This window comes from Lepidochelys kempii, chromosome 8, assembly GCF_965140265.1.
Source record: "Lepidochelys kempii isolate rLepKem1 chromosome 8, rLepKem1.hap2, whole genome shotgun sequence".
NCBI classification, from domain to species: Eukaryota; Metazoa; Chordata; order Testudines; family Cheloniidae; genus Lepidochelys; species Lepidochelys kempii.
The window spans coordinates 95,721,720-95,735,165 of NC_133263.1; the positions used below are offsets into that span (position 1 = coordinate 95,721,720).

Genomic DNA, 13,446 nt, shown 5'->3' on the forward strand with positions numbered 1-13,446 from the left:
TGCTCCCAAGCATTTGATAATCTCTGTTGTTTATGAAATGGAAGCTACTTTCAAGGTAGAAAAGCTATTTCATGGTGAATGCCTGACTTTTCCATAGGCAGAGGGCTGCCAGAACTGACTTTGTGAACTTCCCAGGAACACTGCCTCATATCTGGAGTAATGTTTGGGTTTTCCACAGGGCTGTTCTGGAATGCTCTAGCATTGTGGGGGGAGAAAGGGGCAGTGCATAGAAGCTGCTAGGTAAAAATACATCCAGTGATACGAGGATACTTAGCTTTGTAAAGCACTTTGAGGCAGACCGGTGAAAAGCACTATGTAAGAGCCAGGTATTGTTATAGGATATGATAAGGCATCTTGTACACATAAGTGTACATGTGATGTATGGCGCACATAGTCTCTCTCCACATCTTTAAATTCATCTGTCAATTAGCATTTTTATTCTGTTTTAGAGTTTCTTCCCACTGTGTATGCTGTAGCTATGGCATAGTTCCAAGTTTGTCATCAAACACCCGTGTCTGAGTGTCTCTCTTTACTTGTAGCTAATAACATACCTAAGCTCTTCCTATGCGAAGGAGATGTATTTGGATTGTTACTCGAAATAAACAGCATGAACCAAAACAACACAATAAAGTGTCTCATTCACATACTGGGAGGATGTGAAGTTATCTGAATGAGGGTCCCACAGACACTGGCTAGCCACCACTATATCCACAGTCTCATCTTTGCTTTTGTTTCCAATGGTGACGTTGACAACTAACTTATACCGAGGAGGAGTGACTTGCTTGACCAAGTGTTTTCTTTCTTCACTTAAAGCAATAGTGAGACTGGCACATTTTGCAGGCTCATAAGAGTAACGTTGGTGCGTTTGGTCGGTAAATATTCCCTTAGCAGCCCTTCCGCTCTGCCACAAGAGGATTTCTCTTTCGGTATTGCCGACGAGACTGGACTCTGTAACAAAGACCTAATGCTATAATATGATTTAATTAATTTATTTGTATTACGGTCACGCCCAGCACCCTTAGGCAGGATTGGGGCCCCATGGTTTTAGACCCTGTACAAACACACACACTGTTGTGTGTTACAATTGAACCACAATAAATTCTGTTCCAACAATGTGAATCTCTACATTTTCAAAGAGCTACGAGGTTTAACCAGGCAACGTCCAGGCAAGTCAGTGAGGGTTGACTCCAATTACTGGGAGTCAAGAATTAACCCACACACACACATTAATGGAACTGGGTCAGAGTGCTGGCTCACAATACAGTTGTCCCCACAACACAAAATGTGGTTCTGGTTCCCCAGCATCAGTAAATGCTAAGATATATCCAGGGCTTTTGCCCAATTCGGACACATGGTTAAAACCTGCTTAGGTCTGCACTGGAATATCAAACCATATTTTAACCGCCTTGGGGGCAGCCACTATACTATTGTGGTAGATGGGGAAGTTCTGTGAACCTGTCCTCTCTAGTAGGACTTCTATCCCATGCTGACTCCCAAGTCCTGCCCCAACATATGTTGGGTGTCATAAAGCCTGAGATAGATTCTTCAGTACCTGGCTGTACTTTGGCCCTGGTTAGGAACACAGGGGAAGGCATCATCTTAGACCATTATAAGCCAAATTTTCGAAGACTTGTTCACATGCATTGAGCTTTGAAAATCTAGAGGTTTTGCTAAACGCCTGTGGGTGCGTCTACACTGCAGCTGGGAGCGTGCTCCCCTACTTGGGTAGGCTAGGCAGGTGCACTAGCTCTGCTCAAGCTAGCACGCAAAAAATAGCAGTGTAGCTGGGGTAGCACGGGGGAGACTTGGGCTAGCTACCTGAGGACAAATCCACCCAGAACCCCAGCTATGCGCACATGCACTTAGCCTGAGCCACTGCCTGTGATACCCCCAACTACACTGTTACGTTTAGTACGCTAGCTTGAGCAAATTGCATCGGTGTGTGTGTGTGTCCAAGTCCATGTCTGAGCAGGGAAGCATGCTCCCAGCTGCAGTATCGATGTACCCAGTGTGACTCTTTGAAAATGCAAGGGTATAACTTCAAGTTAGCAAAGAATGGGAGAGTTAAAACTGGAACTGTTACTTTAAATTCCACCCCAACATGCCTAGGTATTTCAGCACATATGGAACACGATGGGGCAGAACCCTGCCCAGCTGGTCTGGCCCTTCTGCTGCTAAGCCTTCTCTCTTTGTTCCTGGCTAGAAGGGAGGGAAGTGAGAGACACACAGACTAGGCTGTGAATATTATTGGGTTGCAAGCCTGCAAAGGCAGACTGCAGGGAGAGAGGGTGGCATTTTTGTATGCAGCTCCACCAGCACAGCCATCTGCATTCCCTGGAGGAGGGAATTTCTTCAGTGGAATTTCCCCTTAGTGTGGGAGGTGGCCCTGGAAATGTGAAGAGCCTTAAACAGCAGCTCTCAGCGCAGCAATCTCTAAGGCAACGGTGCCCAAACTTTTCCTGTCGCACCCTCCCCTTACAGTAGTGGAATCTGTCCGCACCCCCCCCCCGCCAACTACTGCATAATTGGCTCAGCAGAGGAGCTTGGGCGGAGCTGGGGGCAGAACTGGGGATGGGGGAGTGGGGAGCTGGGGCTAGAGGCGGAACTGGCCTGGGGGGCAAAGAGGGAATGAGGGCAGAGCTGTGGCCAGGGGCGGGGCAGTGGGGTGCTCCCCCCTCCCCTTGGGGGCTTGCCCCTCTGAACATTCCTCTGTGCCCCCCTGGGGGGGAGGGGAAGTATGCCCCCCAGTTTGGGGACCACTGCTCTAAATAGAGTTCACGTCTGGGCAGACCCTAATGATCTTTATTCTCCACTATCCACAGACACTCTCCCCCACTCCACTTAGTGTTTTGTCTTGGTGGGTTAGGTTAAGATTCCCTCTGCCTAACCTCGGATTTACACCTTCCCTTGCTCAGGCAGCCCCGTTTGGAGGAGGTAGGGGCCCTTGCTAAGTGTGCTGAGCTTGAAAGCCATGCTGCAAAGACAGGCTGTTCTTGTACTCCAGCCCCAGCCTGTGTGGGACACTAATGCTCAGTTAGCAGGATGCTGCCTGGGCTCTTTATTTACTAAAGGAAGATGGGTTTTCCCACTTTTCAACAGACTCTAGGAGCAGAACAGAGAAATATCCCATAGGAAGAGTTTCATTGAAAAAATGCTTCGATATTGATTGTTGCATCAATTATTAAATGGATTCTTAGTGCTGTGTGTGGGCAGAGTCATCTCTGGAGATGCAGATGGCTCATTTCATGTCAGAATGCTGGGATCAGAGAGATCAGCTCATCTCCTGGCCAATGCAGGATTGGTCCCTACAGGACATTTCCAGTGCTAGACCCATGACCTAGCAATGAGGCTTTCAGTACTTCCCCAAGGAGACAAGTCCACCCCCTAATGCAGCTCCCTGCCAGGAAGGTTTTTCCAATACGCAGCCTAGATACTCTCTTTCTTAATTTCATCTCATTACTTCGTGTTCCTGCCTAAGTAATTCCTCTCCCTACTTGGTACTGTGGTAAACCCTTGATCAGCTCTGAAGTCCCACTGTTGGATAACATCCCTTCCATTTAAATTAATCCAAGTCTTTTTCAACTTGTGGTTTATAGATTCTTACATGGTAGAAACTGTGTGAGACCTAGATATGGCGTAACTCTGTTTCTAGTGAAGCAAAATGGTTTCAGTACAAACTAATCAATTGTGGGCCTGATGCAGAGGTCTTTGCTGTTAATGGCAAGACTCCTCTTTGACAGGACTGACCTGGCTGGTCACCATTATTCCTCATCCCGTTCCCCCCCTCGCCCAGGACTGCTTAGCTGACAAATAGCAATCCCTCAGTTCAGGCACAGCAGCTGAATTGCAGGCCCCAGGTCACACGAGGGTGAACGTGTCATGAGGCTGATATATGCTGTCTCTTAGGAGCACATCACTGCTAGCCTCCCTGGTAGAGAGCTCTCTACCCCCTCTCCTGGCTTCCTGAGTAATGTTGTATCCAGTGGGTACAACAAATAGCACAAACTGGGGACACGGCGTGCAGCTGGATGGAATGGGGAAGATAAACCACACAAATAAGAGCATCCTAGGCACTGCCATCCCAGACCGGATCAGTGAGCCATCCAGGCAGGCATCCTGTTGCTGACAGTGGCCAGTGATGGATGCATACTTTGGAGGAAAGCAGGGGAAACTAGGAATGCTCTGGCCACCTGTACAATAAGCGAGCCTGGAGGAAGCATGTTCTTTCTAAGCCCAGATGATCAGTCTGTTCCAAGCAATGCGAGGACTAATCACAACCCTTGTAGTTTTATCCATGAGTGTAGCAATGGCGGCTATTCTGAACAGCAAAGGCCTGACCCAAAGCAGGAGTTATGGGCTCAGCACCACTGAAAATCAGACATGAAGGCCTTGTCTTCACTCAGAAACAAGGTGTGTTCTTAACTCAAGTTAGCTAACACACGGTAACTAACATGAGGTAAAATCCTAGTGCTAGATCTAGGATCTTGCATAGTCTTTAACTCAACCCACTAATATGTGAAACACTACCAACTGCCTGGTCTTCACTAGGATTTTAGCTGGTGTTAGCCTACTCAAATTGGGACCACACCTCTTCAGCTAGAAAAGACGCATTCCTATAGGTTTGATACAAACCCCATTGATGTCAGTGGGGTTTGGATCAGGCCCAAAGGGCAAAATTTTCAAATAAGCTCAGGTTCCATTTAGGCACCAGAATCAGTGCACATTGGGTGCTGAACTCTTTGGATCTATCATATATAGACCACTGGTACCTGAAACATGCACGTATCCTAGTCACTGAAAGAGGCCTGAGCCCAGCCCAGTCCAGATCTTCAAAGCTCTTGGAACAGTTCCTAGACAGGGCAACTCCTCTGTGGTGTGTCCCACTGTTATTGGCATAGAGTATTCAGTCTTCATTGCTAATTGAGGGGATGTCACCATTCTCCTCAGCCCCAGGAATGTCCAAGAGAAAACTGCCCTGAGCATGTCATCGGAGAGACCTTGTGCTAGGCGGACAGAACACGTACCTTCTCATTGATGATGGTGATGGGCTTGTGACGAGAGATCTGGAGTCTTGACTTGTTTTTCATAGTGGCTCGGTTCTACAAGTCAAATCATGCTTTACCAGGTGCTAAGATACATGAGCAAGACAACAACGCTCCAGGCCGCCTTTCATACCCACACACTGGTCAGCTCGTCAGGACAGGGAGTGGCTGACTGTGGGCGTGTGCACGGCTCAGTACAATGGGGCCTGCAGACACTGCGGTAGCCTTCACCATTCTTCAGCATCTTTCATCAAAGGATCTCAAAGCACTTTACAAAGGTGAACTAATTAAGCTTTGCAATGTCCCTGTGAGGCAGATAACGGATCACTTCACCTACCACTGCAACACAGCCACCTCTGGAATTGAAGGCAGCAACAATACACAACATTTTAGGGCTGGAACTGAAGAACAACACTATATTCACAGCCATATTGAACTATCTGTATTCACATAGCCTGCATTTGACTTACAAGCATCCAAATACAGCCTTATTTTGTTTGCTATAAGGGGATCTCAAAGCACCTTATGACTGTTACTGAGCTTAGCCTCACTCCATCCCCATGAGGCAGGTACCGGTGTCAGTATCCCTGTTTTATAGCTGAGATGCTGTCATTTGACAACGTTGCACAGACGGTCACAGTAGCTGAGCTGGGAACAGACCCCAGCTCCCCTTACTCCCTGCCCTGGGCGAGGGGAATTTAGCTAGAATGTCATTGTCTGAGTTGGAATTTGTCCCAGACGCTGTGGTTAACATCTCCACTCCTACTGTAGCACTTTTCTAAGGGCTCCTTCGGGCTTTGTTTGTTTAACTAGGCAGTCCTTTAATACACTCTGTGGCTTAGATGGGAGCTATCCACTGTCAGACTATTAGCCGGCATCTCTAGCTATACTGTACATCCTGGAACTGTCTCCAACAGAAAATGCCTGAGCCCCAGTATTAGGCATTATACGTTTTACCTGAGCCCGAAAACAGTGGCTGTGTCTGGACGACAGAGTCGATGGCCAGCCCACTGCTAGCAGCTGCCTTAAACAGGTAGGGGAGTTAAACACATCATCATCGATTCGTGCCATGAGTCAAATGGATTTAATCCCAGGGCTAATCATGTTAGCGGAGGCCAGTTTCAAAGGGTAGGTGGGATGATAAAGAGAGTCTGACTGGCTCTCCTTCAGGGATTCACTCCAGGACTGAGCATGGTCCCCAGGAAAGGGGCGCATGCGGATGTCTCTGTTAACCATGCTAGCGAGGTTAAGGAGCTCTACAGCACAGCTTCGAACCTCTGCAATCGGGGCCAGCCTGACAGGGGTGGGGCTAATCAAAACCACTGGGCTTTGTCCCACTGCCTGTGGGGGATGATCACCTGCGTGTGTGTGGGGGGGGGGGGGGAGCAAAGGCTGTGGGCCTGCAGAGGGCTGGGAATTGTGGAGGTTGCATTGGGCAACAGGGCCCCAGGCTCCGTTTTACAGTTTGTGCCCATTAATAGGACCTTGGAAAAGATGCTTTTAGCAGCCTCTTTTTAGCCTCTTTTGCTCATGTTCTGAAGCCTCCTGGTGTCTGCTTGAGGGGGATGGTTACAGCTATAGGACACAGCAGAAGGGTCACTGGAGCCTTGCTCTTAAGAGGCTCTGATTAGGAGCATCTCTACAGCAATAATCACAGTACCTTAAATTCCTTAGTGAGTCTCTGGGCGGCTAGAAGTCCCCTCAGGCTGACAGTGGCTGGGTTAGAAGTTGTGGCTTCTGAAGCTCTTGTGGTTTCTATGCCCATCTGAAGCTTGGAAGGTGAGTAACCGCCAGCAGCAGGAGCATCTGGGGACTTAAGGGGAATATACGGACCAAGAAGTAAGTGTGTGTGGATGTCTGAGTGAAGAGACATGCCAGTGTCATGACACCAGCTGCAGGAGCGTCTGGTCCATGGCGTCCGTCTTGGACTCTTCCCCAAATGGAATTTTGTGACACACTCACTGAGCCGCTAGCCACCCATCCTGCCCCAGCAGCTCAAACCCTTGGCCTGCCCCAAAGTGAAGATAACAAAAATACCAATTGAACCCTTTAACCAAACAGGCAAACCCCAGCCAACCCCACACATCCCACTGCACATCCCAGCCACCCACAGTGAGTGTTAATGGGGGCAGTGAATGCCCTGCATCTCTGGGCGAGGATACATCACCTTGCTAATCTAGGTTCTTACATGGGCCCCAGCACCACAGTAACTGAATGCCTTTTCCTCGCTGATATTAAATAGGACACACACACACACACACACACACACATGTTGAGCATTTGTATTTGAAGAGGGCAGTCTGTATTCATGTGTACCCTATACTGTATTTGATTTGCTGCTGTTGCATAGCTCTATAAGCACTTCTCCTGGGGTGGGGTTAAGGGAGGAAGTATGATTATTGTTATTATCACCCATAAAATAAATCCAGGCACTTAATGACCTTGGCAGAGAGCATTTCCTGGGGATTAATGACAGATTGGTGTTCATGTCCCTCAGGCTGTCAGCTCCTCCCAGCTGGACATTAATCCACAAGAAATGTCTTGGGTATTGATCCCTATTGCTTAATTAATAAATGCACCATGTCTTACTGGCTTAGATTTAGAGGCGGCCCTTTCTTCTCTTCCTGCTGCATTGAAAGTGACTTTTTTAGCACCTGTCACTCTTTCTTTTGAGGCCTTTGGGTCTTTTGGTTTCCTGGCATTCATCTGAGTGTTGTTTTGTTGCCGCACCAGAGAATTTCACCCTTAGAAGGAGGGAGACAGATGACACGCTTGCTGTCTTCTGCGTTTCCCTGGCTAATGTGGCACGGCACGAGAAGCAAATCTTTCAGAAGCAACACAAAGTCTTGATTATCCTCAGCTGATTACATCCGCTTTACAAGAGTCTGCACAAAAAGGAGCATGAGCTGTCGAGCAAGAACATTGCAATTCACCAAGGTTTTAAACGTTTTCTGTAATAATCAATTTCTTGCCTATGAGTCACCATTCATCTTCAGTACTTTCTTCATTGGGTGGCTTTGCTATCTTTAGTTCTAGGCTACCAACTGTCTTTGAGAAACAACCACACTAATTAGGAGCGATTACCAGTCTATCAAGTTTTAAAAGTCAGGTGCACTGTCCCCATCTGACTTGGAGCCCTGTTTTCAAAAGTGGTTCGTGGTTTTGGGTGCCCAGCCTGAAGGGGCCTGGTTTTCAGAAGGCGCTGAACACCCTCCCCTGTAAATGAGGTCCCTTAATGTGTCTCAAGTTCAGACCCAAAAAACTGAGTCATCCAAAATCACTAATCTCTGGCTTTGGAAATCTTGGAGCCAAGATCATGCACTTTTTAAAGACTAGGGCTGCGCTGTCTCACCCAATCAGATTTCAAAACAGAGTTCATCTGAGTGGCATAGACTAAATGATCTGCTTCTTCCTTAGATTACAAGGCAGTCACAAAAACATTACTGTGTTCAGGGTTGCCTTTGGTAAACGATGTGCTTGCTATCTTGCCTGGATCATTCCTAAATGGCATTATTCTTTCACTGCCTGTCTTAGAGCTGCTCACATGTATTTTCTCATGTTGAGAATGCCAATAGTATTGGCCAGGAGAGACAGGATCCAGTTCTGGGTTCACTTTCAGGACTGTAAATTCGGAGTAACTCCCATCAGATCGGCTGAGTTACACAGGTGTAAATCTGAGTGAGCAGAGTCGGGCCCTCAGTGTACCAAAAAGATTTTCCCTTTGCAAATCTGGAATGCATTTTGTATTAAGAAAGGTAAATATGTAAAAATGTGCACTCAGAAGGTAACAGGCTTAATGTCTACACAGTAGGGCCACACTACAGCCACCACCCATTGTATTTCATGGGCTCCAGGGATGGTGACACTCTACTCACTGACAGATAGGAAGAAGAATTGTTTTTGTCCTACCTGCAGATGGCCTTGGTGTAGCCTCTGTTCAAGGTGCTTTGCTCTCCTTGTGACAGCCACGTTAAACACTGACAAGATTAAGTTAAAATAAAATGAAGCCACTTCTACTTAACATGACTGCCTGCCCTCCAGTGTGTACAAAATGGATGGCTGACATTCCTCCTGCTACTTATTCTGGCTACTGTGTTGACTCTATCCAGGCCTCCACCCTCCATAAACATTAAGGCAAACAAGATTTGCATTTCTTTTTCTGGAGAGAGAGCAGAAGAAAGAAGCATTATTTATATAGTATTTGCTTTGTTCTCCCTCAGTCAGCTGGTGAGATGTTACTCTATTAACCATTAGAAATCCGGCCCTTTATTGACAAAATTGGTGGTTCTTTGGCATGGCTCTCCGTTTGTAAGCATAAACTCTTCATGGCTTCGGAGCATGTGGCTGGTGAAACTAACATCCATAGTAATCTGAGGGGGTGATATTAAGTAAAGCAGTTCAGGAATGTTGCCTACATTGAGGTCATAAAATTATAACAATATGGCAATGTCCTAGGACTAAATTGTTTCCTGTAGGGGTTATTTCCATGGGAAATAGTATGGTCAAGAGGATAAGGAATGAGAGGAGGCAAGCAATGTGGTTTCTATTCCCAGCTTTGCCACTGACCTGCTGTGTGATCTTGGGCAAGTCACTTCACCCCTCTGTGCCTCAGTTTCCCATGCAACTCTGTGACTTGTCTATTGTAAGCTCTTTGGGGCAGGGGCAGTTTCTTGCTATGCGTATGTATGGTGCCGAGCACAATGGGGCCCTGATATTTGGTGGGGCCTCTGGGACCTATTGTAATACAACACAATAATAAGAGGAGACAGGAAATTCAGGGTATGTCTGTACTGTAATAAAAGAGCACAACTGGCCAAGGTCAGCTAACTCAGGCTTGCAGGGCTTGAGTTGCGGGGCTATAACATTGCAGCATAGATATTCGGGCTCGGGGTGGACCCTGGGGTCTGAGACCCTCCTGGGGTCTCAGAATGTAGGCTGCAGCCCAAGCCTGAATGTTTACACTGCTACTTTATAGCACCCTGAGCCCAGGTCAGTTGACTCTGAGACTCGGTACCCAGAGGTTTTTTATGGCAGTGTTGACGTACCCTCAGTATCTTTGGACAAATGTTGTTTTGGACCAATTCTTCTTTGGAAGCAGTGGGTTGCCCCACCCGCCAGTCTACCAGGAGAGGGGTTCAGCACTGAAAATGCACAGCTCTCCTGAGCTTTATTGGAAGCCAGGACCATCTTTGTGGTGTCCCTGTGCTTCCAAGGTGCCTCCTGACCAATGGTTCCATAGTGTCTCGGGATGTCCTCGGGGCACTGGGGATGGTAATCCTAGTGTAGGAGGAAAATCAGTGTACAGATGCCAGCAGTGTCATTGCTAGTTTACTCTAGAGATTCCCACTGATGTTGAGTGAGGACGGCGGTGACTGAACCAGCAGCAGCCCAGACTAGTTCTGTTCATGTCTGTGAACCTCTGACTGGGAAGTTTTTGGTGCTAGCTGGCTGTCCACGAGCACACTTTGTGGCTGTGCTTGGCCAGTGCGTTTAGACTGTGCCTGTCAGGGGGCGCATCACTCACCACGAGTCTGGTGCCTCCTCCTGGGGATTAGCTCTACGCCAATGCCCTCCCATCCGTGGTTTGCACTCTGTTGCTCTGTCTGCAGGCAGCCCTTCCCATGGCCCTAGGAACTGCAGTGTCCTCTTCGTAGCTCAACCCCCGGCCGTGTCACCATCCATGTTTCCCGCTTCTGGCGGTTAGTATTGCAGTCCAAATCCTGCCACTTCCCCAGTGGTGAGTTGGAGGGACCCGGGCCTGCCTACTACTACAGGTCCCAGCCCAGGGTCCCTGTGTAGAGCAGCCTCCTGCTGCTCCTCTCACTCCTCTCACTGCTGTTACGATTCCCTAGACCATTTCCCCATGGCCCCAGCTCCTCCTTCCCCCTTACCTCAGGGCCCTCAGCTGCTCAGTCCCTGGAGTCAGCCAGGAGCTCTCCCTTGTTCCCCTGGTCCCTGCCAGCAACTGACCTGTCCATGCTGCTAGCTTTCTTTCAGCCTTCTAGGGACACAGTTCTCACCCCTTGTGCTCCCAGCAGCAACCAACCTCTGCTCTGCCTGCAGCTCCTTTTCTGTGAGACTCCTGAGCCCTGATTGACTACTCCTCGCTGTCTCTCTCCTATTGGCTGTTTCCCGTGCAGCCTCCCTAGGGTTTTAGTAACCTCTTGTATGCCAGTGTGGGGTAAACACCCCACCACGGTGCCCACTTGCTCTCTCCCACCTTTGAGCCTGGAAAGGCCAAATGGTATTCTCCAGCAGTGCCACTAGCCCCACTTCTAGTCCCCCGATGAGCTCACACTTAGTGTGCACAGAAGCTGATGCTTTATAAGTAGATTCAGGCAGGCAGAGCACAAAGGCATTGACCCTAACCCTTCCCTGTGTGCACCCACAAAGATTTCAAACTTCAGGGCCTGTGAGCCCATGTGACCTGGATCTGGCATAAAACATTTGTGAACCTCTTTGGATTTAACATTAGAAGGCTTTGCATCAATGTCCGATGGGAGATCTAGCATTTTGCCCATCTACCCTGATTGGTAACCATTGAATACCTCCATCATAGTCACCATTCCTGGTCGAATGACCAACCCAAAATATGTTACTTGCAGGAATAATCCTGTCAATACACAACATTGTTGAGGCAATGAGCATGATGACTTCAATATGACCAACCCCAGGCCTTCAAAAATCAGGAGATTGGCTCAAAAAGCATGAGAGAAAAATTATTGTTGGGTTCTTCTTCTTGAGCTTCTGCTGTCTGAACCTTAACTTTACAGTCAGGTCACATTTTTCAAGCTTTTCTCTGCAGCCATGAAAGCTAGAAACGTACTGGGTTTTTTTTTAAAATTAAAAGCTGGGGTTCGCATGTAAGCATTTTACTCCAGGAGCTGATGATTTCAGGAAAGTACCAGGTATCATGAGACTAGAGATAAAATTAAATTAACAAAGAACATGGCTGGGCTATTGTCTGAATAAATGCAGGGGATGCGAGTTGGTGATGGAATACAGCCTTTAAAATCTTGGATTGAATTCTATCCCAGACTGGCATTATTTGACAACTGCTGGAATGCCTGTGTGAAATGACTTGATGGGTCCCAGTCCTGTTCTTAGGGGCTGAGTGACCACATCAGAAAAACCATCCTCGTACTTAATATCTTCCTCTTTATCCTTCCCAAGGCAGAATGGGCCTGAGGCTTAATTATTCTCATCCCCAGAAGTGATCCCGCCCCATCAGGGTTAAAGCATATTGGCTGACGACATGGAGGAATCTTCACCGTGGCTGCTGCAGCTGTACCTCATCAGTGAAGAGAGGACCCTGGTTTCCAAGACTGCCAGCTCAGCACCTTTCACCAGCTCAGCACGGATACATGATAAGGACATGACGCCATCATCTGCTGAGGACGTGGTGTTTTGCCTGATCATACCACGCTAGAAGCAATGCTTCATCTCACCACATTTAACGAGGGCAGACTCCCCTGCTTAGGGAGTCCAGGGCTAACTCGGGCATTAGTGTGTACTTAAAACAGCACCAAATAACCCCTGCTTCCCTCAGTTGAAATGCTAATGCATTCTTGTAAGTGAATGCTGTGAAATAGTTCTCAGCATTCATGGAGGTTGGGCTAGAAAAAAAATCAACAGAGGAGTTACAACAACAAACCTGGAGTGGTAGCAACCTATCTGTGCACAGCGGGAGATGAAAGGCAAGTCAGACATGCCGGTGAACCAATCCCGGTCCTCTCACACATAACTATTTATTGTTTAGACTGTGCCACATAAAGAAAAAGGGGCTCAGAAGAGCTGAGTCCAGAACTGCTCTGCTACAGAATTCTTGTGTGACCTAGGGTAAGTCACTTCATCTCTCTGTGCCTCTGTTCTCCATTTGTGAAATGTAGATAATATTTCCTTTCTTCCACCTGTTGCCTGTCTAGTCTATTCAGATTGTAGGGCAGGGGCTGAATCTTTCAATATGTATGTACAGGGGCTAGCAAAATGGGGATCTACTCTCAGCTGGGGCCTTTGCATGCTACTGTAATACAAATAATTATTAATAATAACCAGAGATGAACATGGTGTTTTTCAGACAATAAACAGGGGCATGTTCCTGCCCCTAGGAGCTTACAATCTAAGAGAGAAAACACAGCAAGAGATGACCATAAAGAAAGGGTAAGGTATAAAACAAAGAGGACACAGGGTCTGATCATAGCAGATGCATCTTGTTAGTTCCTCTTTTTAAAAAAGCAATATATTAAAATGGGAAGTCGAGTTGGGACACTAGGGGGAAGGAAGTCAATTTAAAATAACTTTTGTATAATCTTTTGGAGGCAAATCTTTCAGGACATTCTCAGCTAAGCAAACCTGCTTTGTTGCCCCTTGAATATATACAAGTTTCCTTTTTCAACATCAGGCT

The 13,446-nt window shown here is 47.5% G+C and overlaps 1 pseudogene; it reads right to left on the reverse strand.

Annotated features, from left to right (window-relative positions):
- Nucleotides 1–589: 589 nt before the first annotated feature.
- Nucleotides 590–7,748, reverse strand: LOC140916597 (uncharacterized; annotated as a pseudogene).
- Between the last annotated feature and the right edge of the window lie 5,698 nt (nucleotides 7,749–13,446).